Below are 20,618 nucleotides of genomic sequence, written 5' to 3'. Positions count from 1 at the left end.
GTGACAGCAGGCTCTGCCGTGGGAGGCGGGATCCCACGTAGAGGTCGCGCGCTGGCTGCCCTGTCTTGGGTTGAGCGACGGAGCGCGACGTGGAGCAGCACCCGACTGAGGCTCCCTGCTTCTCTGTCCCCTGGCGTCTTGCCCTGGACCCAGTGCACCACCTTGTGGCGAGCCCAGGTGTGGCGCGTCCCGCTGTGGGGCCCGCTGGGGTGCAGGACCCACTTTCTCATGGCTTCCGCACGTCCCTCCCCGCCCGCCTGGAGGGCAGTTGGGGAGCGGTCCCCAACGTGGCCTGGGACCAACCTCGCTGGTGACCCGTGTCGCGGGCGCGCGCCCCAGGAGAGTGTGGGGAGGGGAGAGGATTCGGGGACGTAGCTGTGAGGATTCGGTGTGCGTGGGTCTGGCGGGTGGCCCGGACGGGGTCGGGGTCGTGGTCACGGTGGGTCGTTGTGGTGGTGGTGGTGGTGGTGGTGCTGGGGGTGGTGGTGGTGGTGGGGGGGTGGTGGCGAAGTCCCCGAAGACAAAAGGAGCAGCGAGGGAGGGAGGAGCAAAAGCCTACAGCACCCGGTATTCCCAGGCGGTCTCCCATCCAAGTACTAACCAGGCCCGACCCTGCTTAGCTTCCGAGATCAGACGAGATCGGGCGCGTTCAGGGTGGTATGGCCGTAGACGCTAGCCGCCGCCTCCGGGAGCCCCAAGAGCCTGCCGAGGGCCCCGGCGTGCGTCTCCACGCTGCTCTCCTGGCACGGCTGGGAGTCCGGGTGGGGGCTGGCAGCCCGGGGCCAGCGGCCAGAGGCCCCGCGCGCCTGCTCGGGCAGCCGGTCTCGCCCAGGTGGCCGCTGGGTGGCTTTCTTCCCGAGGTGTCCTGCTGCCAGGACGAGGGTCAAGTTTTCTCGGGGGAAAATTTCTCAGTGCTCTCGGGCGCTTGTTCTTCTGGGAATGTCCACTGCTGTGGCCAAGGCGGGGGACGCACAGCTCGGGCCAGGGCAAGCAGCCGCCCTCCTCCGTCGCCTCCTGGAGCCGTATCCTTGGGTGGGTGCGTGGCTCCCAGCGGAGGTCTCGGGGACCCTTCCGGTCCTCTTCGTCCGGAAAGCGCCACTGCCCCTCCAGCCCATCAGGAAAACGGCAGCCGCGCCCTTCGCCGACCCGCTCCGCCCTCCTCCACACTCAGGGCCTGGGGCTGCGGGGCTGAATCGTGAGGCTTTCCAGCCCAGGACTTCACCTCTGGCCCCTTTCACACCCGGGATCTTGGGAAGAAGAAACAAAACCAAACACAGCCAAAGCCATCTCCTCCGACCCGGGGCCCCTCCACATCCCTTCCGATCCCGGGTTCCTGCCGGCCTCCCGGGGCGTTTCTCCCAGGCAGGCCTTCGCGGCCACTACACGGGGCTGAGCACTCGAGTCCTCGGGCGTCACGGGGCCCGCGGCCACGCCAAGCACGCACGACTCCCGGGTCTCGTCTGCTCCTGGGTGCCCTGGGCCTCTTCCCTGTGCCGCTGCTGGGTCTTGTGCCCCTGCTTGGCCTCCTTCAGACCCGGCCCCGTGCTACGCGGCCACGTGCTACAGGATCGTGCCAGCAGAACTGGCCCTGGCTGAGCCCCGTACCCACCCTCCTGCCATCCCTGGCCCTGCTAGCAAATGGCAGAGATCCTCTGGCCTCCGAGCCCAGACAAAAATCCTGATGCAGTTGGCCGAGGGGCCGCAAACCAAGGCTTCGCTTGTTCCCGCTCAGGCCCCAGCCATACCCTCTTGTCCTTCGGCTGCTCGTGTGTGGGGTGGGGGAGAGGAGGGTGCGTCCCCGTGCGTGCGTGCGTGGTCTGGGTGTCTCTGCGTGGTGTGTGTGTGTGTGTGTGTGTGTGTTAGATGCCGTGCCTGGTGTAGGTGGGGAAGAGCAAGCCCTCACGCACAGAGCCCATCACACACTGGGGCCGGGCCGAGGGGGTCAATCTGCTCGGCCTGATTGCGTTGGGCATACATTGCAGAAGGTGGGTTTTCCAAGGCGGAGCAGAGGGTCCCGGCACCTGAGGTTGTCCACGGGGAGAATGTCTGTTCCACGGGGGCAAGCGGTCCCTTCCGTCGTGCCCAAGCCCATGTGACCCCGAAGGCCAGGTGGCCCCGGTCCTTGAGCTGACTGAGGAGTGCTTTGAGACCCGGAGGGTGGCACAGGCGACTGGGCGCCAGCGGCGGCCCTCCCTCCCTTTGAGCGGGACGGGGAGCTGCCGCTGGCATCCGGAGCTCTGGCGGCCTGCGCCCTCTGTCCCTGTGACCGCAGGCTCTGCCGTGGGAGGCGGGATCCCACGTAGAGGTCGCGCGCTGGCTGCCCTGTCTTGGGTTGAGCGACGGAGCGCGACGTGGAGCAGCACCCGACTGAGGCTCCCTGCTTCTCTGTCCCCTGGCGTCTTGCCCTGGACCCAGTGCACCACCTTGTGGCGAGCCCAGGTGTGGCGCGTCCCGCTGTGGGGCCCGCTGGGGTGCAGGACCCACTTTCTCATGGCTTCCGCACGTCCCTCCCCGCCCGCCTGGAGGGCAGTTGGGGAGCGGTCCCCAACGTGGCCTGGGACCAACCTCGCTGGTGACCCGTGTCGCGGGCGCGCGCCCCAGGAGAGTGTGGGGAGGGGAGAGGATTCGGGGACGTAGCTGTGAGGATTCGGTGTGCGTGGGTCTGGCGGGTGGCCCGGACGGGGTCGGGGTCGTGGTCACGGTGGGTCGTTGTGGTGGTGGTGGTGGTGGTGGTGCTGGGGGTGGTGGTGGTGGTGGGGGGGGTGGTGGCGAAGTCCCCGAAGACAAAAGGAGCAGCGAGGGAGGGAGGAGCAAAAGCCTACAGCACCCGGTATTCCCAGGCGGTCTCCCATCCAAGTACTAACCAGGCCCGACCCTGCTTAGCTTCCGAGATCAGACGAGATCGGGCGCGTTCAGGGTGGTATGGCCGTAGACGCTAGCCGCCGCCTCCGGGAGCCCCAAGAGCCTGCCGAGGGCCCCGGCGTGCGTCTCCACGCTGCTCTCCTGGCACGGCTGGGAGTCCGGGTGGGGGCTGGCAGCCCGGGGCCAGCGGCCAGAGGCCCCGCGCGCCTGCTCGGGCAGCCGGTCTCGCCCAGGTGGCCGCTGGGTGGCTTTCTTCCCGAGGTGTCCTGCTGCCAGGACGAGGGTCAAGTTTTCTCGGGGGAAAATTTCTCAGTGCTCTCGGGCGCTTGTTCTTCTGGGAATGTCCACTGCTGTGGCCAAGGCGGGGGACGCACAGCTCGGGCCAGGGCAAGCAGCCGCCCTCCTCCGTCGCCTCCTGGAGCCGTATCCTTGGGTGGGTGCGTGGCTCCCAGCGGAGGTCTCGGGGACCCTTCCGGTCCTCTTCGTCCGGAAAGCGCCACTGCCCCTCCAGCCCATCAGGAAAACGGCAGCCGCGCCCTTCGCCGACCCGCTCCGCCCTCCTCCACACTCAGGGCCTGGGGCTGCGGGGCTGAATCGTGAGGCTTTCCAGCCCAGGACTTCACCTCTGGCCCCTTTCACACCCGGGATCTTGGGAAGAAGAAACAAAACCAAACACAGCCAAAGCCATCTCCTCCGACCCGGGGCCCCTCCACATCCCTTCCGATCCCGGGTTCCTGCCGGCCTCCCGGGGCGTTTCTCCCAGGCAGGCCTTCGCGGCCACTACACGGGGCTGAGCACTCGAGTCCTCGGGCGTCACGGGGCCCGCGGCCACGCCAAGCACGCACGACTCCCGGGTCTCGTCTGCTCCTGGGTGCCCTGGGCCTCTTCCCTGTGCCGCTGCTGTGTCTTGTGCCCCTGCTTGGCCTCCTTCAGACCCGGCCCCGTGCTACGCGGCCACGTGCTACAGGATCGTGCCAGCAGAACTGGCCCTGGCTGAGCCCCGTACCCACCCTCCTGCCATCCCTGGCCCTGCTAGCAAATGGCAGAGATCCTCTGGCCTCCGAGCCCAGACAAAAATCCTGATGCAGTTGGCCGAGGGGCCGCAAACCAAGGCTTCGCTTGTTCCCGCTCAGGCCCCAGCCATACCCTCTTGTCCTTCGGCTGCTCGTGTGTGGGGTGGGGGAGAGGAGGGTGCGTCCCCGTGCGTGCGTGCGTGGTCTGGGTGTCTCTGCGTGGTGTGTGTGTGTGTGTGTGTGTGTGTTAGATGCCGTGCCTGGTGTAGGTGGGGAAGAGCAAGCCCTCACGCACAGAGCCCCATCACACACTGGGGCCGGGCCGAGGGGGTCAATCTGCTCGGCCTGATTGCGTTGGGCATACATTGCAGAAGGTGGGTTTTCCAAGGCGGAGCAGAGGGTCCCGGCACCTGAGGTTGTCCACGGGGAGAATGTCTGTTCCACGGGGGCAAGCGGTCCCTTCCGTCGTGCCCAAGCCCATGTGACCCCGAAGGCCAGGTGGCCCCGGTCCTTGAGCTGACTGAGGAGTGCTTTGAGACCCGGAGGGTGGCACAGGCGACTGGGCGCCAGCGGCGGCCCTCCCTCCCTTTGAGCGGGACGGGGAGCTGCCGCTGGCATCCGGAGCTCTGGCGGCCTGCGCCCTCTGTCCCTGTGACCGCAGGCTCTGCCGTGGGAGGCGGGATCCCACGTAGAGGTCGCGCGCTGGCTGCCCTGTCTTGGGTTGAGCGACGGAGCGCGACGTGGAGCAGCACCCGACTGAGGCTCCCTGCTTCTCTGTCCCCTGGCGTCTTGCCCTGGACCCAGTGCACCACCTTGTGGCGAGCCCAGGTGTGGCGCGTCCCGCTGTGGGGCCCGCTGGGGTGCAGGACCCACTTTCTCATGGCTTCCGCACGTCCCTCCCCGCCCGCCTGGAGGGCAGTTGGGGAGCGGTCCCCAACGTGGCCTGGGACCAACCTCGCTGGTGACCCGTGTCGCGGGCGCGCGCCCCAGGAGAGTGTGGGGAGGGGAGAGGATTCGGGGACGTAGCTGTGAGGATTCGGTGTGCGTGGGTCTGGCGGGTGGCCCGGACGGGGTCGGGGTCGTGGTCACGGTGGGTCGTTGTGGTGGTGGTGGTGGTGGTGGTGCTGGGGGTGGTGGTGGTGGTGGGGGGGGTGGTGGCGAAGTCCCCGAAGACAAAAGGAGCAGCGAGGGAGGGAGGAGCAAAAGCCTACAGCACCCGGTATTCCCAGGCGGTCTCCCATCCAAGTACTAACCAGGCCCGACCCTGCTTAGCTTCCGAGATCAGACGAGATCGGGCGCGTTCAGGGTGGTATGGCCGTAGACGCTAGCCGCCGCCTCCGGGAGCCCCAAGAGCCTGCCGAGGGCCCCGGCGTGCGTCTCCACGCTGCTCTCCTGGCACGGCTGGGAGTCCGGGTGGGGGCTGGCAGCCCGGGGCCAGCGGCCAGAGGCCCCGCGCGCCTGCTCGGGCAGCCGGTCTCGCCCAGGTGGCCGCTGGGTGGCTTTCTTCCCGAGGTGTCCTGCTGCCAGGACGAGGGTCAAGTTTTCTCGGGGGAAAATTTCTCAGTGCTCTCGGGCGCTTGTTCTTCTGGGAATGTCCACTGCTGTGGCCAAGGCGGGGGACGCACAGCTCGGGCCAGGGCAAGCAGCCGCCCTCCTCCGTCGCCTCCTGGAGCCGTATCCTTGGGTGGGTGCGTGGCTCCCAGCGGAGGTCTCGGGGACCCTTCCGGTCCTCTTCGTCCGGAAAGCGCCACTGCCCCTCCAGCCCATCAGGAAAACGGCAGCCGCGCCCTTCGCCGACCCGCTCCGCCCTCCTCCACACTCAGGGCCTGGGGCTGCGGGGCTGAATCGTGAGGCTTTCCAGCCCAGGACTTCACCTCTGGCCCCTTTCACACCCGGGATCTTGGGAAGAAGAAACAAAACCAAACACAGCCAAAGCCATCTCCTCCGACCCGGGGCCCCTCCACATCCCTTCCGATCCCGGGTTCCTGCCGGCCTCCCGGGGCGTTTCTCCCAGGCAGGCCTTCGCGGCCACTACACGGGGCTGAGCACTCGAGTCCTCGGGCGTCACGGGGCCCGCGGCCACGCCAAGCACGCACGACTCCCGGGTCTCGTCTGCTCCTGGGTGCCCTGGGCCTCTTCCCTGTGCCGCTGCTGGGTCTTGTGCCCCTGCTTGGCCTCCTTCAGACCCGGCCCCGTGCTACGCGGCCACGTGCTACAGGATCGTGCCAGCAGAACTGGCCCTGGCTGAGCCCCGTACCCACCCTCCTGCCATCCCTGGCCCTGCTAGCAAATGGCAGAGATCCTCTGGCCTCCGAGCCCAGACAAAAATCCTGATGCAGTTGGCCGAGGGGCCGCAAACCAAGGCTTCGCTTGTTCCCGCTCAGGCCCCAGCCATACCCTCTTGTCCTTCGGCTGCTCGTGTGTGGGGTGGGGGAGAGGAGGGTGCGTCCCCGTGCGTGCGTGCGTGGTCTGGGTGTCTCTGCGTGGTGTGTGTGTGTGTGTGTGTGTGTTAGATGCCGTGCCTGGTGTAGGTGGGGAAGAGCAAGCCCTCACGCACAGAGCCCCATCACACACTGGGGCCGGGCCGAGGGGGTCAATCTGCTCGGCCTGATTGCGTTGGGCATACATTGCAGAAGGTGGGTTTTCCAAGGCGGAGCAGAGGGTCCCGGCACCTGAGGTTGTCCACGGGGAGAATGTCTGTTCCACGGGGGCAAGCGGTCCCTTCCGTCGTGCCCAAGCCCATGTGACCCCGAAGGCCAGGTGGCCCCGGTCCTTGAGCTGACTGAGGAGTGCTTTGAGACCCGGAGGGTGGCACAGGCGACTGGGCGCCAGCGGCGGCCCTCCCTCCCTTTGAGCGGGACGGGGAGCTGCCGCTGGCATCCGGAGCTCTGGCGGCCTGCGCCCTCTGTCCCTGTGACCGCAGGCTCTGCCGTGGGAGGCGGGATCCCACGTAGAGGTCGCGCGCTGGCTGCCCTGTCTTGGGTTGAGCGACGGAGCGCGACGTGGAGCAGCACCCGACTGAGGCTCCCTGCTTCTCTGTCCCCTGGCGTCTTGCCCTGGACCCAGTGCACCACCTTGTGGCGAGCCCAGGTGTGGCGCGTCCCGCTGTGGGGCCCGCTGGGGTGCAGGACCCACTTTCTCATGGCTTCCGCACGTCCCTCCCCGCCCGCCTGGAGGGCAGTTGGGGAGCGGTCCCCAACGTGGCCTGGGACCAACCTCGCTGGTGACCCGTGTCGCGGGCGCGCGCCCCAGGAGAGTGTGGGGAGGGGAGAGGATTCGGGGACGTAGCTGTGAGGATTCGGTGTGCGTGGGTCTGGCGGGTGGCCCGGACGGGGTCGGGGTCGTGGTCACGGTGGGTCGTTGTGGTGGTGGTGGTGGTGGTGGTGCTGGGGGTGGTGGTGGTGGTGGGGGGGGTGGTGGCGAAGTCCCCGAAGACAAAAGGAGCAGCGAGGGAGGGAGGAGCAAAAGCCTACAGCACCCGGTATTCCCAGGCGGTCTCCCATCCAAGTACTAACCAGGCCCGACCCTGCTTAGCTTCCGAGATCAGACGAGATCGGGCGCGTTCAGGGTGGTATGGCCGTAGACGCTAGCCGCCGCCTCCGGGAGCCCCAAGAGCCTGCCGAGGGCCCCGGCGTGCGTCTCCACGCTGCTCTCCTGGCACGGCTGGGAGTCCGGGTGGGGGCTGGCAGCCCGGGGCCAGCGGCCAGAGGCCCCGCGCGCCTGCTCGGGCAGCCGGTCTCGCCCAGGTGGCCGCTGGGTGGCTTTCTTCCCGAGGTGTCCTGCTGCCAGGACGAGGGTCAAGTTTTCTCGGGGGAAAATTTCTCAGTGCTCTCGGGCGCTTGTTCTTCTGGGAATGTCCACTGCTGTGGCCAAGGCGGGGGACGCACAGCTCGGGCCAGGGCAAGCAGCCGCCCTCCTCCGTCGCCTCCTGGAGCCGTATCCTTGGGTGGGTGCGTGGCTCCCAGCGGAGGTCTCGGGGACCCTTCCGGTCCTCTTCGTCCGGAAAGCGCCACTGCCCCTCCAGCCCATCAGGAAAACGGCAGCCGCGCCCTTCGCCGACCCGCTCCGCCCTCCTCCACACTCAGGGCCTGGGGCTGCGGGGCTGAATCGTGAGGCTTTCCAGCCCAGGACTTCACCTCTGGCCCCTTTCACACCCGGGATCTTGGGAAGAAGAAACAAAACCAAACACAGCCAAAGCCATCTCCTCCGACCCGGGGCCCCTCCACATCCCTTCCGATCCCGGGTTCCTGCCGGCCTCCCGGGGCGTTTCTCCCAGGCAGGCCTTCGCGGCCACTACACGGGGCTGAGCACTCGAGTCCTCGGGCGTCACGGGGCCCGCGGCCACGCCAAGCACGCACGACTCCCGGGTCTCGTCTGCTCCTGGGTGCCCTGGGCCTCTTCCCTGTGCCGCTGCTGGGTCTTGTGCCCCTGCTTGGCCTCCTTCAGACCCGGCCCCGTGCTACGCGGCCACGTGCTACAGGATCGTGCCAGCAGAACTGGCCCTGGCTGAGCCCCGTACCCACCCTCCTGCCATCCCTGGCCCTGCTAGCAAATGGCAGAGATCCTCTGGCCTCCGAGCCCAGACAAAAATCCTGATGCAGTTGGCCGAGGGGCCGCAAACCAAGGCTTCGCTTGTTCCCGCTCAGGCCCCAGCCATACCCTCTTGTCCTTCGGCTGCTCGTGTGTGGGGTGGGGGAGAGGAGGGTGCGTCCCCGTGCGTGCGTGCGTGGTCTGGGTGTCTCTGCGTGGTGTGTGTGTGTGTGTGTGTGTGTGTGTTAGATGCCGTGCCTGGTGTAGGTGGGGAAGAGCAAGCCCTCACGCACAGAGCCCCATCACACACTGGGGCCGGGCCGAGGGGGTCAATCTGCTCGGCCTGATTGCGTTGGGCATACATTGCAGAAGGTGGGTTTTCCAAGGCGGAGCAGAGGGTCCCGGCACCTGAGGTTGTCCACGGGGAGAATGTCTGTTCCACGGGGGCAAGCGGTCCCTTCCGTCGTGCCCAAGCCCATGTGACCCCGAAGGCCAGGTGGCCCCGGTCCTTGAGCTGACTGAGGAGTGCTTTGAGACCCGGAGGGTGGCACAGGCGACTGGGCGCCAGCGGCGGCCCTCCCTCCCTTTGAGCGGGACGGGGAGCTGCCGCTGGCATCCGGAGCTCTGGCGGCCTGCGCCCTCTGTCCCTGTGACCGCAGGCTCTGCCGTGGGAGGCGGGATCCCACGTAGAGGTCGCGCGCTGGCTGCCCTGTCTTGGGTTGAGCGACGGAGCGCGACGTGGAGCAGCACCCGACTGAGGCTCCCTGCTTCTCTGTCCCCTGGCGTCTTGCCCTGGACCCAGTGCACCACCTTGTGGCGAGCCCAGGTGTGGCGCGTCCCGCTGTGGGGCCCGCTGGGGTGCAGGACCCACTTTCTCATGGCTTCCGCACGTCCCTCCCCGCCCGCCTGGAGGGCAGTTGGGGAGCGGTCCCCAACGTGGCCTGGGACCAACCTCGCTGGTGACCCGTGTCGCGGGCGCGCGCCCCAGGAGAGTGTGGGGAGGGGAGAGGATTCGGGGACGTAGCTGTGAGGATTCGGTGTGCGTGGGTCTGGCGGGTGGCCCGGACGGGGTCGGGGTCGTGGTCACGGTGGGTCGTTGTGGTGGTGGTGGTGGTGGTGGTGCTGGGGGTGGTGGTGGTGGTGGTGGGGGGGTGGTGGCGAAGTCCCCGAAGACAAAAGGAGCAGCGAGGGAGGGAGGAGCAAAAGCCTACAGCACCCGGTATTCCCAGGCGGTCTCCCATCCAAGTACTAACCAGGCCCGACCCTGCTTAGCTTCCGAGATCAGACGAGATCGGGCGCGTTCAGGGTGGTATGGCCGTAGACGCTAGCCGCCGCCTCCGGGAGCCCCAAGAGCCTGCCGAGGGCCCCGGCGTGCGTCTCCACGCTGCTCTCCTGGCACGGCTGGGAGTCCGGGTGGGGGCTGGCAGCCCGGGGCCAGCGGCCAGAGGCCCCGCGCGCCTGCTCGGGCAGCCGGTCTCGCCCAGGTGGCCGCTGGGTGGCTTTCTTCCCGAGGTGTCCTGCTGCCAGGACGAGGGTCAAGTTTTCTCGGGGGAAAATTTCTCAGTGCTCTCGGGCGCTTGTTCTTCTGGGAATGTCCACTGCTGTGGCCAAGGCGGGGGACGCACAGCTCGGGCCAGGGCAAGCAGCCGCCCTCCTCCGTCGCCTCCTGGAGCCGTATCCTTGGGTGGGTGCGTGGCTCCCAGCGGAGGTCTCGGGGACCCTTCCGGTCCTCTTCGTCCGGAAAGCGCCACTGCCCCTCCAGCCCATCAGGAAAACGGCAGCCGCGCCCTTCGCCGACCCGCTCCGCCCTACTCCACACTCAGGGCCTGGGGCTGCGGGGCTGAATCGTGAGGCTTTCCAGCCCAGGACTTCACCTCTGGCCCCTTTCACACCCGGGATCTTGGGAAGAAGAAACAAAACCAAACACAGCCAAAGCCATCTCCTCCGACCCGGGGCCCCTCCACATCCCTTCCGATCCCGGGTTCCTGCCGGCCTCCCGGGGCGTTTCTCCCAGGCAGGCCTTCGCGGCCACTACACGGGGCTGAGCACTCGAGTCCTCGGGCGTCACGGGGCCCGCGGCCACGCCAAGCACGCACGACTCCCGGGTCTCGTCTGCTCCTGGGTGCCCTGGGCCTCTTCCCTGTGCCGCTGCTGGGTCTTGTGCCCCTGCTTGGCCTCCTTCAGACCCGGCCCCGTGCTACGCGGCCACGTGCTACAGGATCGTGCCAGCAGAACTGGCCCTGGCTGAGCCCCGTACCCACCCTCCTGCCATCCCTGGCCCTGCTAGCAAATGGCAGAGATCCTCTGGCCTCCGAGCCCAGACAAAAATCCTGATGCAGTTGGCCGAGGGGCCGCAAACCAAGGCTTCGCTTGTTCCCGCTCAGGCCCCAGCCATACCCTCTTGTCCTTCGGCTGCTCGTGTGTGGGGTGGGGGAGAGGAGGGTGCGTCCCCGTGCGTGCGTGCGTGGTCTGGGTGTCTCTGCGTGGTGTGTGTGTGTGTGTGTGTGTGTGTGTTAGATGCCGTGCCTGGTGTAGGTGGGGAAGAGCAAGCCCTCACGCACAGAGCCCCATCACACACTGGGGCCGGGCCGAGGGGGTCAATCTGCTCGGCCTGATTGCGTTGGGCATACATTGCAGAAGGTGGGTTTTCCAAGGCGGAGCAGAGGGTCCCGGCACCTGAGGTTGTCCACGGGGAGAATGTCTGTTCCACGGGGGCAAGCGGTCCCTTCCGTCGTGCCCAAGCCCATGTGACCCCGAAGGCCAGGTGGCCCCGGTCCTTGAGCTGACTGAGGAGTGCTTTGAGACCCGGAGGGTGGCACAGGCGACTGGGCGCCAGCGGCGGCCCTCCCTCCCTTTGAGCGGGACGGGGAGCTGCCGCTGGCATCCGGAGCTCTGGCGGCCTGCGCCCTCTGTCCCTGTGACCGCAGGCTCTGCCGTGGGAGGTGGGATCCCACGTAGAGGTCGCGCGCTGGCTGCCCTGTCTTGGGTTGAGCGACGGAGCGCGACGTGGAGCAGCACCCGACTGAGGCTCCCTGCTTCTCTGTCCCCTGGCGTCTTGCCCTGGACCCAGTGCACCACCTTGTGGCGAGCCCAGGTGTGGCGCGTCCCGCTGTGGGGCCCGCTGGGGTGCAGGACCCACTTTCTCATGGCTTCCGCACGTCCCTCCCCGCCCGCCTGGAGGGCAGTTGGGGAGCGGTCCCCAACGTGGCCTGGGACCAACCTCGCTGGTGACCCGTGTCGCGGGCGCGCGCCCCAGGAGAGTGTGGGGAGGGGAGAGGATTCGGGGACGTAGCTGTGAGGATTCGGTGTGCGTGGGTCTGGCGGGTGGCCCGGACGGGGTCGGGGTCGTGGTCACGGTGGGTCGTTGTGGTGGTGGTGGTGGTGGTGGTGCTGGGGGTGGTGGTGGTGGTGGGGGGGGGGGTGGTGGCGAAGTCCCCGAAGACAAAAGGAGCAGCGAGGGAGGGAGGAGCAAAAGCCTACAGCACCCGGTATTCCCAGGCGGTCTCCCATCCAAGTACTAACCAGGCCCGACCCTGCTTAGCTTCCGAGATCAGACGAGATCGGGCGCGTTCAGGGTGGTATGGCCGTAGACGCTAGCCGCCACCTCCGGGAGCCCCAAGAGCCTGCCGAGGGCCCCGGCGTGCGTCTCCACGCTGCTCTCCTGGCACGGCTGGGAGTCCGGGTGGGGGCTGGCAGCCCGGGGCCAGCGGCCAGAGGCCCCGCGCGCCTGCTCGGGCAGCCGGTCTCGCCCAGGTGGCCGCTGGGTGGCTTTCTTCCCGAGGTGTCCTGCTGCCAGGACGAGGGTCAAGTTTTCTCGGGGGAAAATTTCTCAGTGCTCTCGGGCGCTTGTTCTTCTGGGAATGTCCACTGCTGTGGCCAAGGCGGGGGACGCACAGCTCGGGCCAGGGCAAGCAGCCGCCCTCCTCCGTCGCCTCCTGGAGCCGTATCCTTGGGTGGGTGCGTGGCTCCCAGCGGAGGTCTCGGGGACCCTTCCGGTCCTCTTCGTCCGGAAAGTGCCACTGCCCCTCCAGCCCATCAGGAAAACGGCAGCCGCGCCCTTCGCCGACCCGCTCCGCCCTCCTCCACACTCAGGGCCTGGGGCTGCGGGGCTGAATGGTGAGGCTTTCCAGCCCAGGACTTCACCTCTGGCCCCTTTCACACCCGGGATCTTGGGAAGAAGAAACAAAACCAAACACAGCCAAAGCCATCTCCTCCGACCCGGGGCCCCTCCACATCCCTTCCGATCCCGGGTTCCTGCCGGCCTCCCGGGGCGTTTCTCCCAGGCAGGCCTTCGCGGCCACTACACGGGGCTGAGCACTCGAGTCCTCGGGCGTCACGGGGCCCGCGGCCACGCCAAGCACGCACGACTCCCGGGTCTCGTCTGCTCCTGGGTGCCCTGGGCCTCTTCCCTGTGCCGCTGCTGGGTCTTGTGCCCCTGCTTGGCCTCCTTCAGACCCGGCCCCGTGCTACGCGGCCACGTGCTACAGGATCGTGCCAGCAGAACTGGCCCTGGCTGAGCCCCGTACCCACCCTCCTGCCATCCCTGGCCCTGCTAGCAAATGGCAGAGATCCTCTGGCCTCCGAGCCCAGACAAAAATCCTGATGCAGTTGGCCGAGGGGCCGCAAACCAAGGCTTCGCTTGTTCCCGCTCAGGCCCCAGCCATACCCTCTTGTCCTTCGGCTGCTCGTGTGTGGGGTGGGGGAGAGGAGGGTGCGTCCCCGTGCGTGCGTGCGTGGTCTGGGTGTCTCTGCGTGGTGTGTGTGTGTGTGTGTGTGTGTGTGTTAGATGCCGTGCCTGGTGTAGGTGGGGAAGAGCAAGCCCTCACGCACAGAGCCCCATCACACACTGGGGCCGGGCCGAGGGGGTCAATCTGCTCGGCCTGATTGCGTTGGGCATACATTGCAGAAGGTGGGTTTTCCAAGGCGGAGCAGAGGGTCCCGGCACCTGAGGTTGTCCACGGGGAGAATGTCTGTTCCACGGGGGCAAGCGGTCCCTTCCGTCGTGCCCAAGCCCATGTGACCCCGAAGGCCAGGTGGCCCCGGTCCTTGAGCTGACTGAGGAGTGCTTTGAGACCCGGAGGGTGGCACAGGCGACTGGGCGCCAGCGGCGGCCCTCCCTCCCTTTGAGCGGGACGGGGAGCTGCCGCTGGCATCCGGAGCTCTGGCGGCCTGCGCCCTCTGTCCCTGTGACCGCAGGCTCTGCCGTGGGAGGCGGGATCCCACGTAGAGGTCGCGCGCTGGCTGCCCTGTCTTGGGTTGAGCGACGGAGCGCGACGTGGAGCAGCACCCGACTGAGGCTCCCTGCTTCTCTGTCCCCTGGCGTCTTGCCCTGGACCCAGTGCACCACCTTGTGGCGAGCCCAGGTGTGGCGCGTCCCGCTGTGGGGCCCGCTGGGGTGCAGGACCCACTTTCTCATGGCTTCCGCACGTCCCTCCCCGCCCGCCTGGAGGGCAGTTGGGGAGCGGTCCCCAACGTGGCCTGGGACCAACCTCGCTGGTGACCCGTGTCGCGGGCGCGCGCCCCAGGAGAGTGTGGGGAGGGGAGAGGATTCGGGGACGTAGCTGTGAGGATTCGGTGTGCGTGGGTCTGGCGGGTGGCCCGGACGGGGTCGGGGTCGTGGTCACGGTGGGTCGTTGTGGTGGTGGTGGTGGTGGTGGTGCTGGGGGTGGTGGTGGTGGTGGGGGGGGTGGTGGCGAAGTCCCCGAAGACAAAAGGAGCAGCGAGGGAGGGAGGAGCAAAAGCCTACAGCACCCGGTATTCCCAGGCGGTCTCCCATCCAAGTACTAACCAGGCCCGACCCTGCTTAGCTTCCGAGATCAGACGAGATCGGGCGCGTTCAGGGTGGTATGGCCGTAGACGCTAGCCGCCGCCTCCAGGAGCCCCAAGAGCCTGCCGAGGGCCCCGGCGTGCGTCTCCACGCTGCTCTCCTGGCACGGCTGGGAGTCCGGGTGGGGGCTGGCAGCCCGGGGCCAGCGGCCAGAGGCCCCGCGCGCCTGCTCGGGCAGCCGGTCTCGCCCAGGTGGCCGCTGGGTGGCTTTCTTCCCGAGGTGTCCTGCTGCCAGGACGAGGGTCAAGTTTTCTCGGGGGAAAATTTCTCAGTGCTCTCGGGCGCTTGTTCTTCTGGGAATGTCCACTGCTGTGGCCAAGGCGGGGGACGCACAGCTCGGGCCAGGGCAAGCAGCCGCCCTCCTCCGTCGCCTCCTGGAGCCGTATCCTTGGGTGGGTGCGTGGCTCCCAGCGGAGGTCTCGGGGACCCTTCCGGTCCTCTTCGTCCGGAAAGCGCCACTGCCCCTCCAGCCCATCAGGAAAACGGCAGCCGCGCCCTTCGCCGACCCGCTCCGCCCTCCTCCACACTCAGGGCCTGGGGCTGCGGGGCTGAATCGTGAGGCTTTCCAGCCCAGGACTTCACCTCTGGCCCCTTTCACACCCGGGATCTTGGGAAGAAGAAACAAAACCAAACACAGCCAAAGCCATCTCCTCCGACCCGGGGCCCCTCCACATCCCTTCCGATCCCGGGTTCCTGCCGGCCTCCCGGGGCGTTTCTCCCAGGCAGGCCTTCGCGGCCACTACACGGGGCTGAGCACTCGAGTCCTCGGGCGTCACGGGGCCCGCGGCCACGCCAAGCACGCACGACTCCCGGGTCTCGTCTGCTCCTGGGTGCCCTGGGCCTCTTCCCTGTGCCGCTGCTGGGTCTTGTGCCCCTGCTTGGCCTCCTTCAGACCCGGCCCCGTGCTACGCGGCCACGTGCTACAGGATCGTGCCAGCAGAACTGGCCCTGGCTGAGCCCCGTACCCACCCTCCTGCCATCCCTGGCCCTGCTAGCAAATGGCAGAGATCCTCTGGCCTCCGAGCCCAGACAAAAATCCTGATGCAGTTGGCCGAGGGGCCGCAAACCAAGGCTTCGCTTGTTCCCGCTCAGGCCCCAGCCATACCCTCTTGTCCTTCGGCTGCTCGTGTGTGGGGTGGGGGAGAGGAGGGTGCGTCCCCGTACGTGCGTGCGTGGTCTGGGTGTCTCTGCGTGGTGTGTGTGTGTGTGTGTGTGTGTGTGTTAGATGCCGTGCCTGGTGTAGGTGGGGAAGAGCAAGCCCTCACGCACAGAGCCCCATCACACACTGGGGCCGGGCCGAGGGGGTCAATCTGCTCGGCCTGATTGCGTTGGGCATACATTGCAGAAGGTGGGTTTTCCAAGGCGGAGCAGAGGGTCCCGGCACCTGAGGTTGTCCACGGGGAGAATGTCTGTTCCACGGGGGCAAGCGGTCCCTTCCGTCGTGCCCAAGCCCATGTGACCCCGAAGGCCAGGTGGCCCCGGTCCTTGAGCTGACTGAGGAGTGCTTTGAGACCCGGAGGGTGGCACAGGCGACTGGGCGCCAGCGGCGGCCCTCCCTCCCTTTGAGCGGGACGGGGAGCTGCCGCTGGCATCCGGAGCTCTGGCGGCCTGCGCCCTCTGTCCCTGTGACCGCAGGCTCTGCCGTGGGAGGCGGGATCCCACGTAGAGGTCGCGCGCTGGCTGCCCTGTCTTGGGTTGAGCGACGGAGCGCGACGTGGAGCAGCACCCGACTGAGGCTCCCTGCTTCTCTGTCCCCTGGCGTCTTGCCCTGGACCCAGTGCACCACCTTGTGGCGAGCCCAGGTGTGGCGCGTCCCGCTGTGGGGCCCGCTGGGGTGCAGGACCCACTTTCTCATGGCTTCCGCACGTCCCTCCCCGCCCGCCTGGAGGGCAGTTGGGGAGCGGTCCCCAACGTGGCCTGGGACCAACCTCGCTGGTGACCCGTGTCGCGGGCGCGCGCCCCAGGAGAGTGTGGGGAGGGGAGAGGATTCGGGGACGTAGCTGTGAGGATTCGGTGTGCGTGGGTCTGGCGGGTGGCCCGGACGGGGTCGGGGTCGTGGTCACGGTGGGTCGTTGTGGTGGTGGTGGTGGTGGTGGTGCTGGGGGTGGTGGTGGTGGTGGGGGGGGTGGTGGCGAAGTCCCCGAAGACAAAAGGAGCAGCGAGGGAGGGAGGAGCAAAAGCCTACAGCACCCGGTATTCCCAGGCGGTCTCCCATCCAAGTACTAACCAGGCCCGACCCTGCTTAGCTTCCGAGATCAGACGAGATCGGGCGCGTTCAGGGTGGTATGGCCGTAGACGCTAGCCGCCGCCTCCGGGAGCCCCAAGAGCCTGCCGAGGTACCCGGCGTGCGTCTCCACGCTGCTCTCCTGGCACGGCTGGGAGTCCGGGTGGGGGCTGGCAGCCCGGGGCCAGCGGCCAGAGGCCCCGCGCGCCTGCTCGGGCAGCCGGTCTCGCCCAGGTGGCCGCTGGGTGGCTTTCTTCCCGAGGTGTCCTGCTGCCAGGACGAGGGTCAAGTTTTCTCGGGGGAAAATTTCTCAGTGCTCTCGGGCGCTTGTTCTTCTGGGAATGTCCACTGCTGTGGCCAAGGCGGGGGACGCACAGCTCGGGCCAGGGCAAGCAGCCGCCCTCCTCCGTCGCCTCCTGGAGCCGTATCCTTGGGTGGGTGCGTGGCTCCCAGCGGAGGTCTCGGGGACCCTTCCGGTCCTCTTCGTCCGGAAAGCGCCACTGCCCCTCCAGCCCATCAGGAAAACGGCAGCCGCGCCCTTCGCCGACCCGCTCCGCCCTCCTCCACACTCAGGGCCTGGGGCTGCGGGGCTGAATCGTGAGGCTTTCCAGCCCAGGACTTCACCTCTGGCCCCTTTCACACCCGGGATCTTGGGAAGAAGAAACAAAACCAAACACAGCCAAAGCCATCTCCTCCGACCCGGGGCCCCTCCACATCCCTTCCGATCCCGGGTTCCTGCCGGCCTCCCGGGGCGTTTCTCCCAGGCAGGCCTTCGCGGCCACTACACGGGGCTGAGCACTCGAGTCCTCGGGCGTCACGGGGCCCGCGGCCACGCCAAGCACGCACGACTCCCGGGTCTCGTCTGCTCCTGGGTGCCCTGGGCCTCTTCCCTGTGCCGCTGCTGGGTCTTGTGCCCCTGCTTGGCCTCCTTCAGACCCGGCCCCGTGCTACGCGGCCACGTGCTACAGGATCGTGCCAGCAGAACTGGCCCTGGCTGAGCCCCGTACCCACCCTCCTGCCATCCCTGGCCCTGCTAGCAAATGGCAGAGATCCTCTGGCCTCCGAGCCCAGACAAAAATCCTGATGCAGTTGGCCGAGGGGCCGCAAACCAAGGCTTCGCTTGTTCCCGCTCAGGCCCCAGCCATACCCTCTTGTCCTTCGGCTGCTCGTGTGTGGGGTGGGGGAGAGGAGGGTGCGTCCCCGTGCGTGCGTGCGTGGTCTGGGTGTCTCTGCGTGGTGTGTGTGTGTGTGTGTGTGTGTGTTAGATGCCGTGCCTGGTGTAGGTGGGGAAGAGCAAGCCCTCACGCACAGAGCCCCATCACACACTGGGGCCGGGCCGAGGGGGTCAATCTGCTCGGCCTGATTGCGTTGGGCATACATTGCAGAAGGTGGGTTTTCCAAGGCGGAGCAGAGGGTCCCGGCACCTGAGGTTGTCCACGGGGAGAATGTCTGTTCCACGGGGGCAAGCGGTCCCTTCCGTCGTGCCCAAGCCCATGTGACCCCGAAGGCCAGGTGGCCCCGGTCCTTGAGCTGACTGAGGAGTGCTTTGAGACCCGGAGGGTGGCACAGGCGACTGGGCGCCAGCGGCGGCCCTCCCTCCCTTTGAGCGGGACGGGGAGCTGCCGCTGGCATCCGGAGCTCTGGCGGCCTGCGCCCTCTGTCCCTGTGACCGCAGGCTCTGCCGTGGGAGGCGGGATCCCACGTAGAGGTCGCGCGCTGGCTGCCCTGTCTTGGGTTGAGCGACGGAGGGCGACGTGGAGCAGCACCCGACTGAGGCTCCCTGCTTCTCTGTCCCCTGGCGTCTTGCCCTGGACCCAGTGCACCACCTTGTGGCGAGCCCAGGTGTGGCGCGTCCCGCTGTGGGGCCCGCTGGGGTGCAGGACCCACTTTCTCATGGCTTCCGCACGTCCCTCCCCGCCCGCCTGGAGGGCAGTTGGGGAGCGGTCCCCAACGTGGCCTGGGACCAACCTCGCTGGTGACCCGTGTCGCGGGCGCGCGCCCCAGGAGAGTGTGGGGAGGGGAGAGGATTCGGGGACGTAGCTGTGAGGATTCGGTGTGCGTGGGTCTGGCGGGTGGCCCGGACGGGGTCGGGGTCGTGGTCACGGTGGGTCGTTGTGGTGGTGGTGGTGGTGGTGGTGCTGGGGGTGGTGGTGGTGGTGGGGGGGGTGGTGGCGAAGACCCGAAGACAAAAGGAGCAGCGAGGGAGGGAGGAGCAAAAGCCTACAGCACCCGGTATTCCCAGGCGGTCTCCCATCCAAGTACTAACCAGGCCCGACCCTGCTTAGCTTCCGAGATCAGACGAGATCGGGCGCGTTCAGGGTGGTATGGCCGTAGACGCTAGCCGCCGCCTCCGGGAGCCCCAAGAGCCTGCCGAGGGCCCTGGCGTGCGTCTCCACGCTGCTCTCCTGGCACGGCTGGGAGTCCGGGTGGGGGCTGGCAGCCCGGGGCCAGCGGCCAGAGGCCCCGCGCGCCTGCTCGGGCAGCCGGTCTCGCCCAGGTGGCCGCTGGGTGGCTTTCTTCCCGAGGTGTCCTGCTGCCAGGACGAGGGTCAAGTTTTCTCGGGGGAAAATTTCTCAGTGCTCTCGGGCGCTTGTTCTTCTGGGAATGTCCACTGCTGTGGCCAAGGCGGGGGAAGCACAGCTCGGGCCAGGGCAAGCAGCCGCCCTCCTCCGTCGCCTCCTGGAGCCGTATCCTTGGGTGGGTGCGTGGCTCCCAGCGGAGGTCTCGGGGACCCTTCCGGTCCTCTTCGTCCGGAAAGCGCCACTGCCCCTCCAGCCCATCAGGAAAACGGCAGCCGCGCCCTTCGCCGACCCGCTCCGCCCTCCTCCACACTCAGGGCCTGGGGCTGCGGGGCTGAATCGTGAGGCTTTCCAGCCCAGGACTTCACCTCTGGCCCCTTTCACACCCGGGATCTTGGGAAGAAGAAACAAAACCAAACACAGCCAAAGCCATCTCCTCCGACCCGGGGCCCCTCCACATCCCTTCCGATCCCGGGTTCCTGCCGGCCTCCCGGGCGTTTCTCCCAGGCAGGCCTTCGCGGCCACTACACGGGGCTGAGCACTCGAGTCCTCGGGCGTCACGGGGCCCGCGGCCACGCCAAGCACGCACGACTCCCGGGTCTCGTCTGCTCCTGGGTGCCCTGGGCCTCTTCCCTGTGCCGCTGCTGGGTCTTGTGCCCCTGCTTGGCCTCCTTCAGACCCGGCCCCGTGCTACGCGGCCACGTGCTACAGGATCGTGCCAGCAGAACTGGCCCTGGCTGAGCCCCGTACCCACCCTCCTGCCATCCCTGGCCCTGCTAGCAAATGGCAGAGATCCTCTGGCCTCCGAGCCCAGACAAAAATCCTGATGCAGTTGGCCGAGGGGCCGCAAACCAAGGCTTCGCTTGTTCCCGCTCAGGCCCCAGCCATACCCTCTTGTCCTTCGGCTGCTCGTGTGTGGGGTGGGGGAGAGGAGGGTGCGTCCCCGTGCGTGCGTGCGTGGTCTGGGTGTCTCTGCGTGGTGTGTGTGTGTGTGTGTGTGTGTTAGATGCCGTGCCTGGTGTAGGTGGGGAAGAGCAAGCCCTCACGCACAGAGCCCCATCACACACTGGGGCCGGGCCGAGGGGGTCAATCTGCTCGGCCTGATTGCGTTGGGCATACATTGCAGAAGGTGGGTTTTCCAAGGCGGAGCAGAGGGTCCCGGCACCTGAGGTTGTCCACGGGGAGAATGTCTGTTCCACGGGGGCAAGCGGTCCCTTCCGTCGTGCCCAAGCCCATGTGACCCCGAAGGCCAGGTGGCCCCGGTCCTTGAGCTGACTGAGGAGTGCTTTGAGACCCGGAGGGTGGCACAGGCGACTGGGCGCCAGCGGCGGCCCTCCCTCCCTTTGAGCGGGACGGGGAGCTGCCGCTGGCATCCGGAGCTCTGGCGGCCTGCGCCCTCTGTCCCTGTGACCGCAGGCTCTGCCGTGGGAGGCGGGATCCCACGTAGAGGTCGCGCGCTGGCTGCCCTGTCTTGGGTTGAGCGACGGAGCGCGACGTGGAGCAGCACCCGACTGAGGCTCCCTGCTTCTCTGTCCCCTGGCGTCTTGCCCTGGACCCAGTGCACCACCTTGTGGCGAGCCCAGGTGTGGCGCATCCCGCTGTGGGGCCCGCTGGGGTGCAGGACCCACTTTCTCATGGCTTCC

At 67.8% G+C, this 20,618-nt stretch overlaps 9 non-coding genes across 9 annotated transcripts; all 9 read right to left on the bottom strand.

The window, feature by feature from the left end:
• Nucleotides 1–552: 552 nt before the first annotated feature.
• LOC141411731 (5S ribosomal RNA) lies at nucleotides 553–671 on the bottom strand. The gene has a single exon (XR_012436570.1). It is a non-coding gene; the product is annotated as a 5S ribosomal RNA (ribosomal RNA).
• Nucleotides 672–2,815: 2,144 nt separating this feature from the next.
• LOC141411730 (5S ribosomal RNA) lies at nucleotides 2,816–2,934 on the bottom strand. The gene has a single exon (XR_012436569.1). It is a non-coding gene; the product is annotated as a 5S ribosomal RNA (ribosomal RNA).
• A 2,145-nt stretch (nucleotides 2,935–5,079) lies between these two features.
• LOC141411729 (5S ribosomal RNA) lies at nucleotides 5,080–5,198 on the bottom strand. The gene has a single exon (XR_012436568.1). It is a non-coding gene; the product is annotated as a 5S ribosomal RNA (ribosomal RNA).
• A 2,143-nt stretch (nucleotides 5,199–7,341) lies between these two features.
• Nucleotides 7,342–7,460, bottom strand: LOC141411728 (5S ribosomal RNA). Its single transcript, XR_012436567.1, has one exon. It is a non-coding gene; the product is annotated as a 5S ribosomal RNA (ribosomal RNA).
• Nucleotides 7,461–9,609: 2,149 nt separating this feature from the next.
• Nucleotides 9,610–9,728, bottom strand: LOC141411727 (5S ribosomal RNA). Its single transcript, XR_012436566.1, has one exon. It is a non-coding gene; the product is annotated as a 5S ribosomal RNA (ribosomal RNA).
• Nucleotides 9,729–11,878: 2,150 nt separating this feature from the next.
• LOC141411726 (5S ribosomal RNA) lies at nucleotides 11,879–11,997 on the bottom strand. The gene has a single exon (XR_012436565.1). It is a non-coding gene; the product is annotated as a 5S ribosomal RNA (ribosomal RNA).
• A 2,147-nt stretch (nucleotides 11,998–14,144) lies between these two features.
• Nucleotides 14,145–14,263, bottom strand: LOC141411725 (5S ribosomal RNA). The gene has a single exon (XR_012436564.1). It is a non-coding gene; the product is annotated as a 5S ribosomal RNA (ribosomal RNA).
• A 2,147-nt stretch (nucleotides 14,264–16,410) lies between these two features.
• LOC141411724 (5S ribosomal RNA) lies at nucleotides 16,411–16,529 on the bottom strand. Its single transcript, XR_012436563.1, has one exon. It is a non-coding gene; the product is annotated as a 5S ribosomal RNA (ribosomal RNA).
• Nucleotides 16,530–18,673: 2,144 nt separating this feature from the next.
• On the bottom strand, nucleotides 18,674–18,792 carry LOC141411723 (5S ribosomal RNA). Its single transcript, XR_012436562.1, has one exon. It is a non-coding gene; the product is annotated as a 5S ribosomal RNA (ribosomal RNA).
• Nucleotides 18,793–20,618: the final 1,826 nt, after the last annotated feature.

The sequence above is a fragment of the Castor canadensis genome, chromosome 10 (assembly GCF_047511655.1).
Source record: "Castor canadensis chromosome 10, mCasCan1.hap1v2, whole genome shotgun sequence".
Lineage (NCBI taxonomy): Eukaryota > Metazoa > Chordata > Mammalia > Rodentia > Castoridae > Castor > Castor canadensis.
Note: the sequence above shows the minus strand (reverse complement) of the source record. Positions and strands in the feature narration are given on the sequence as shown.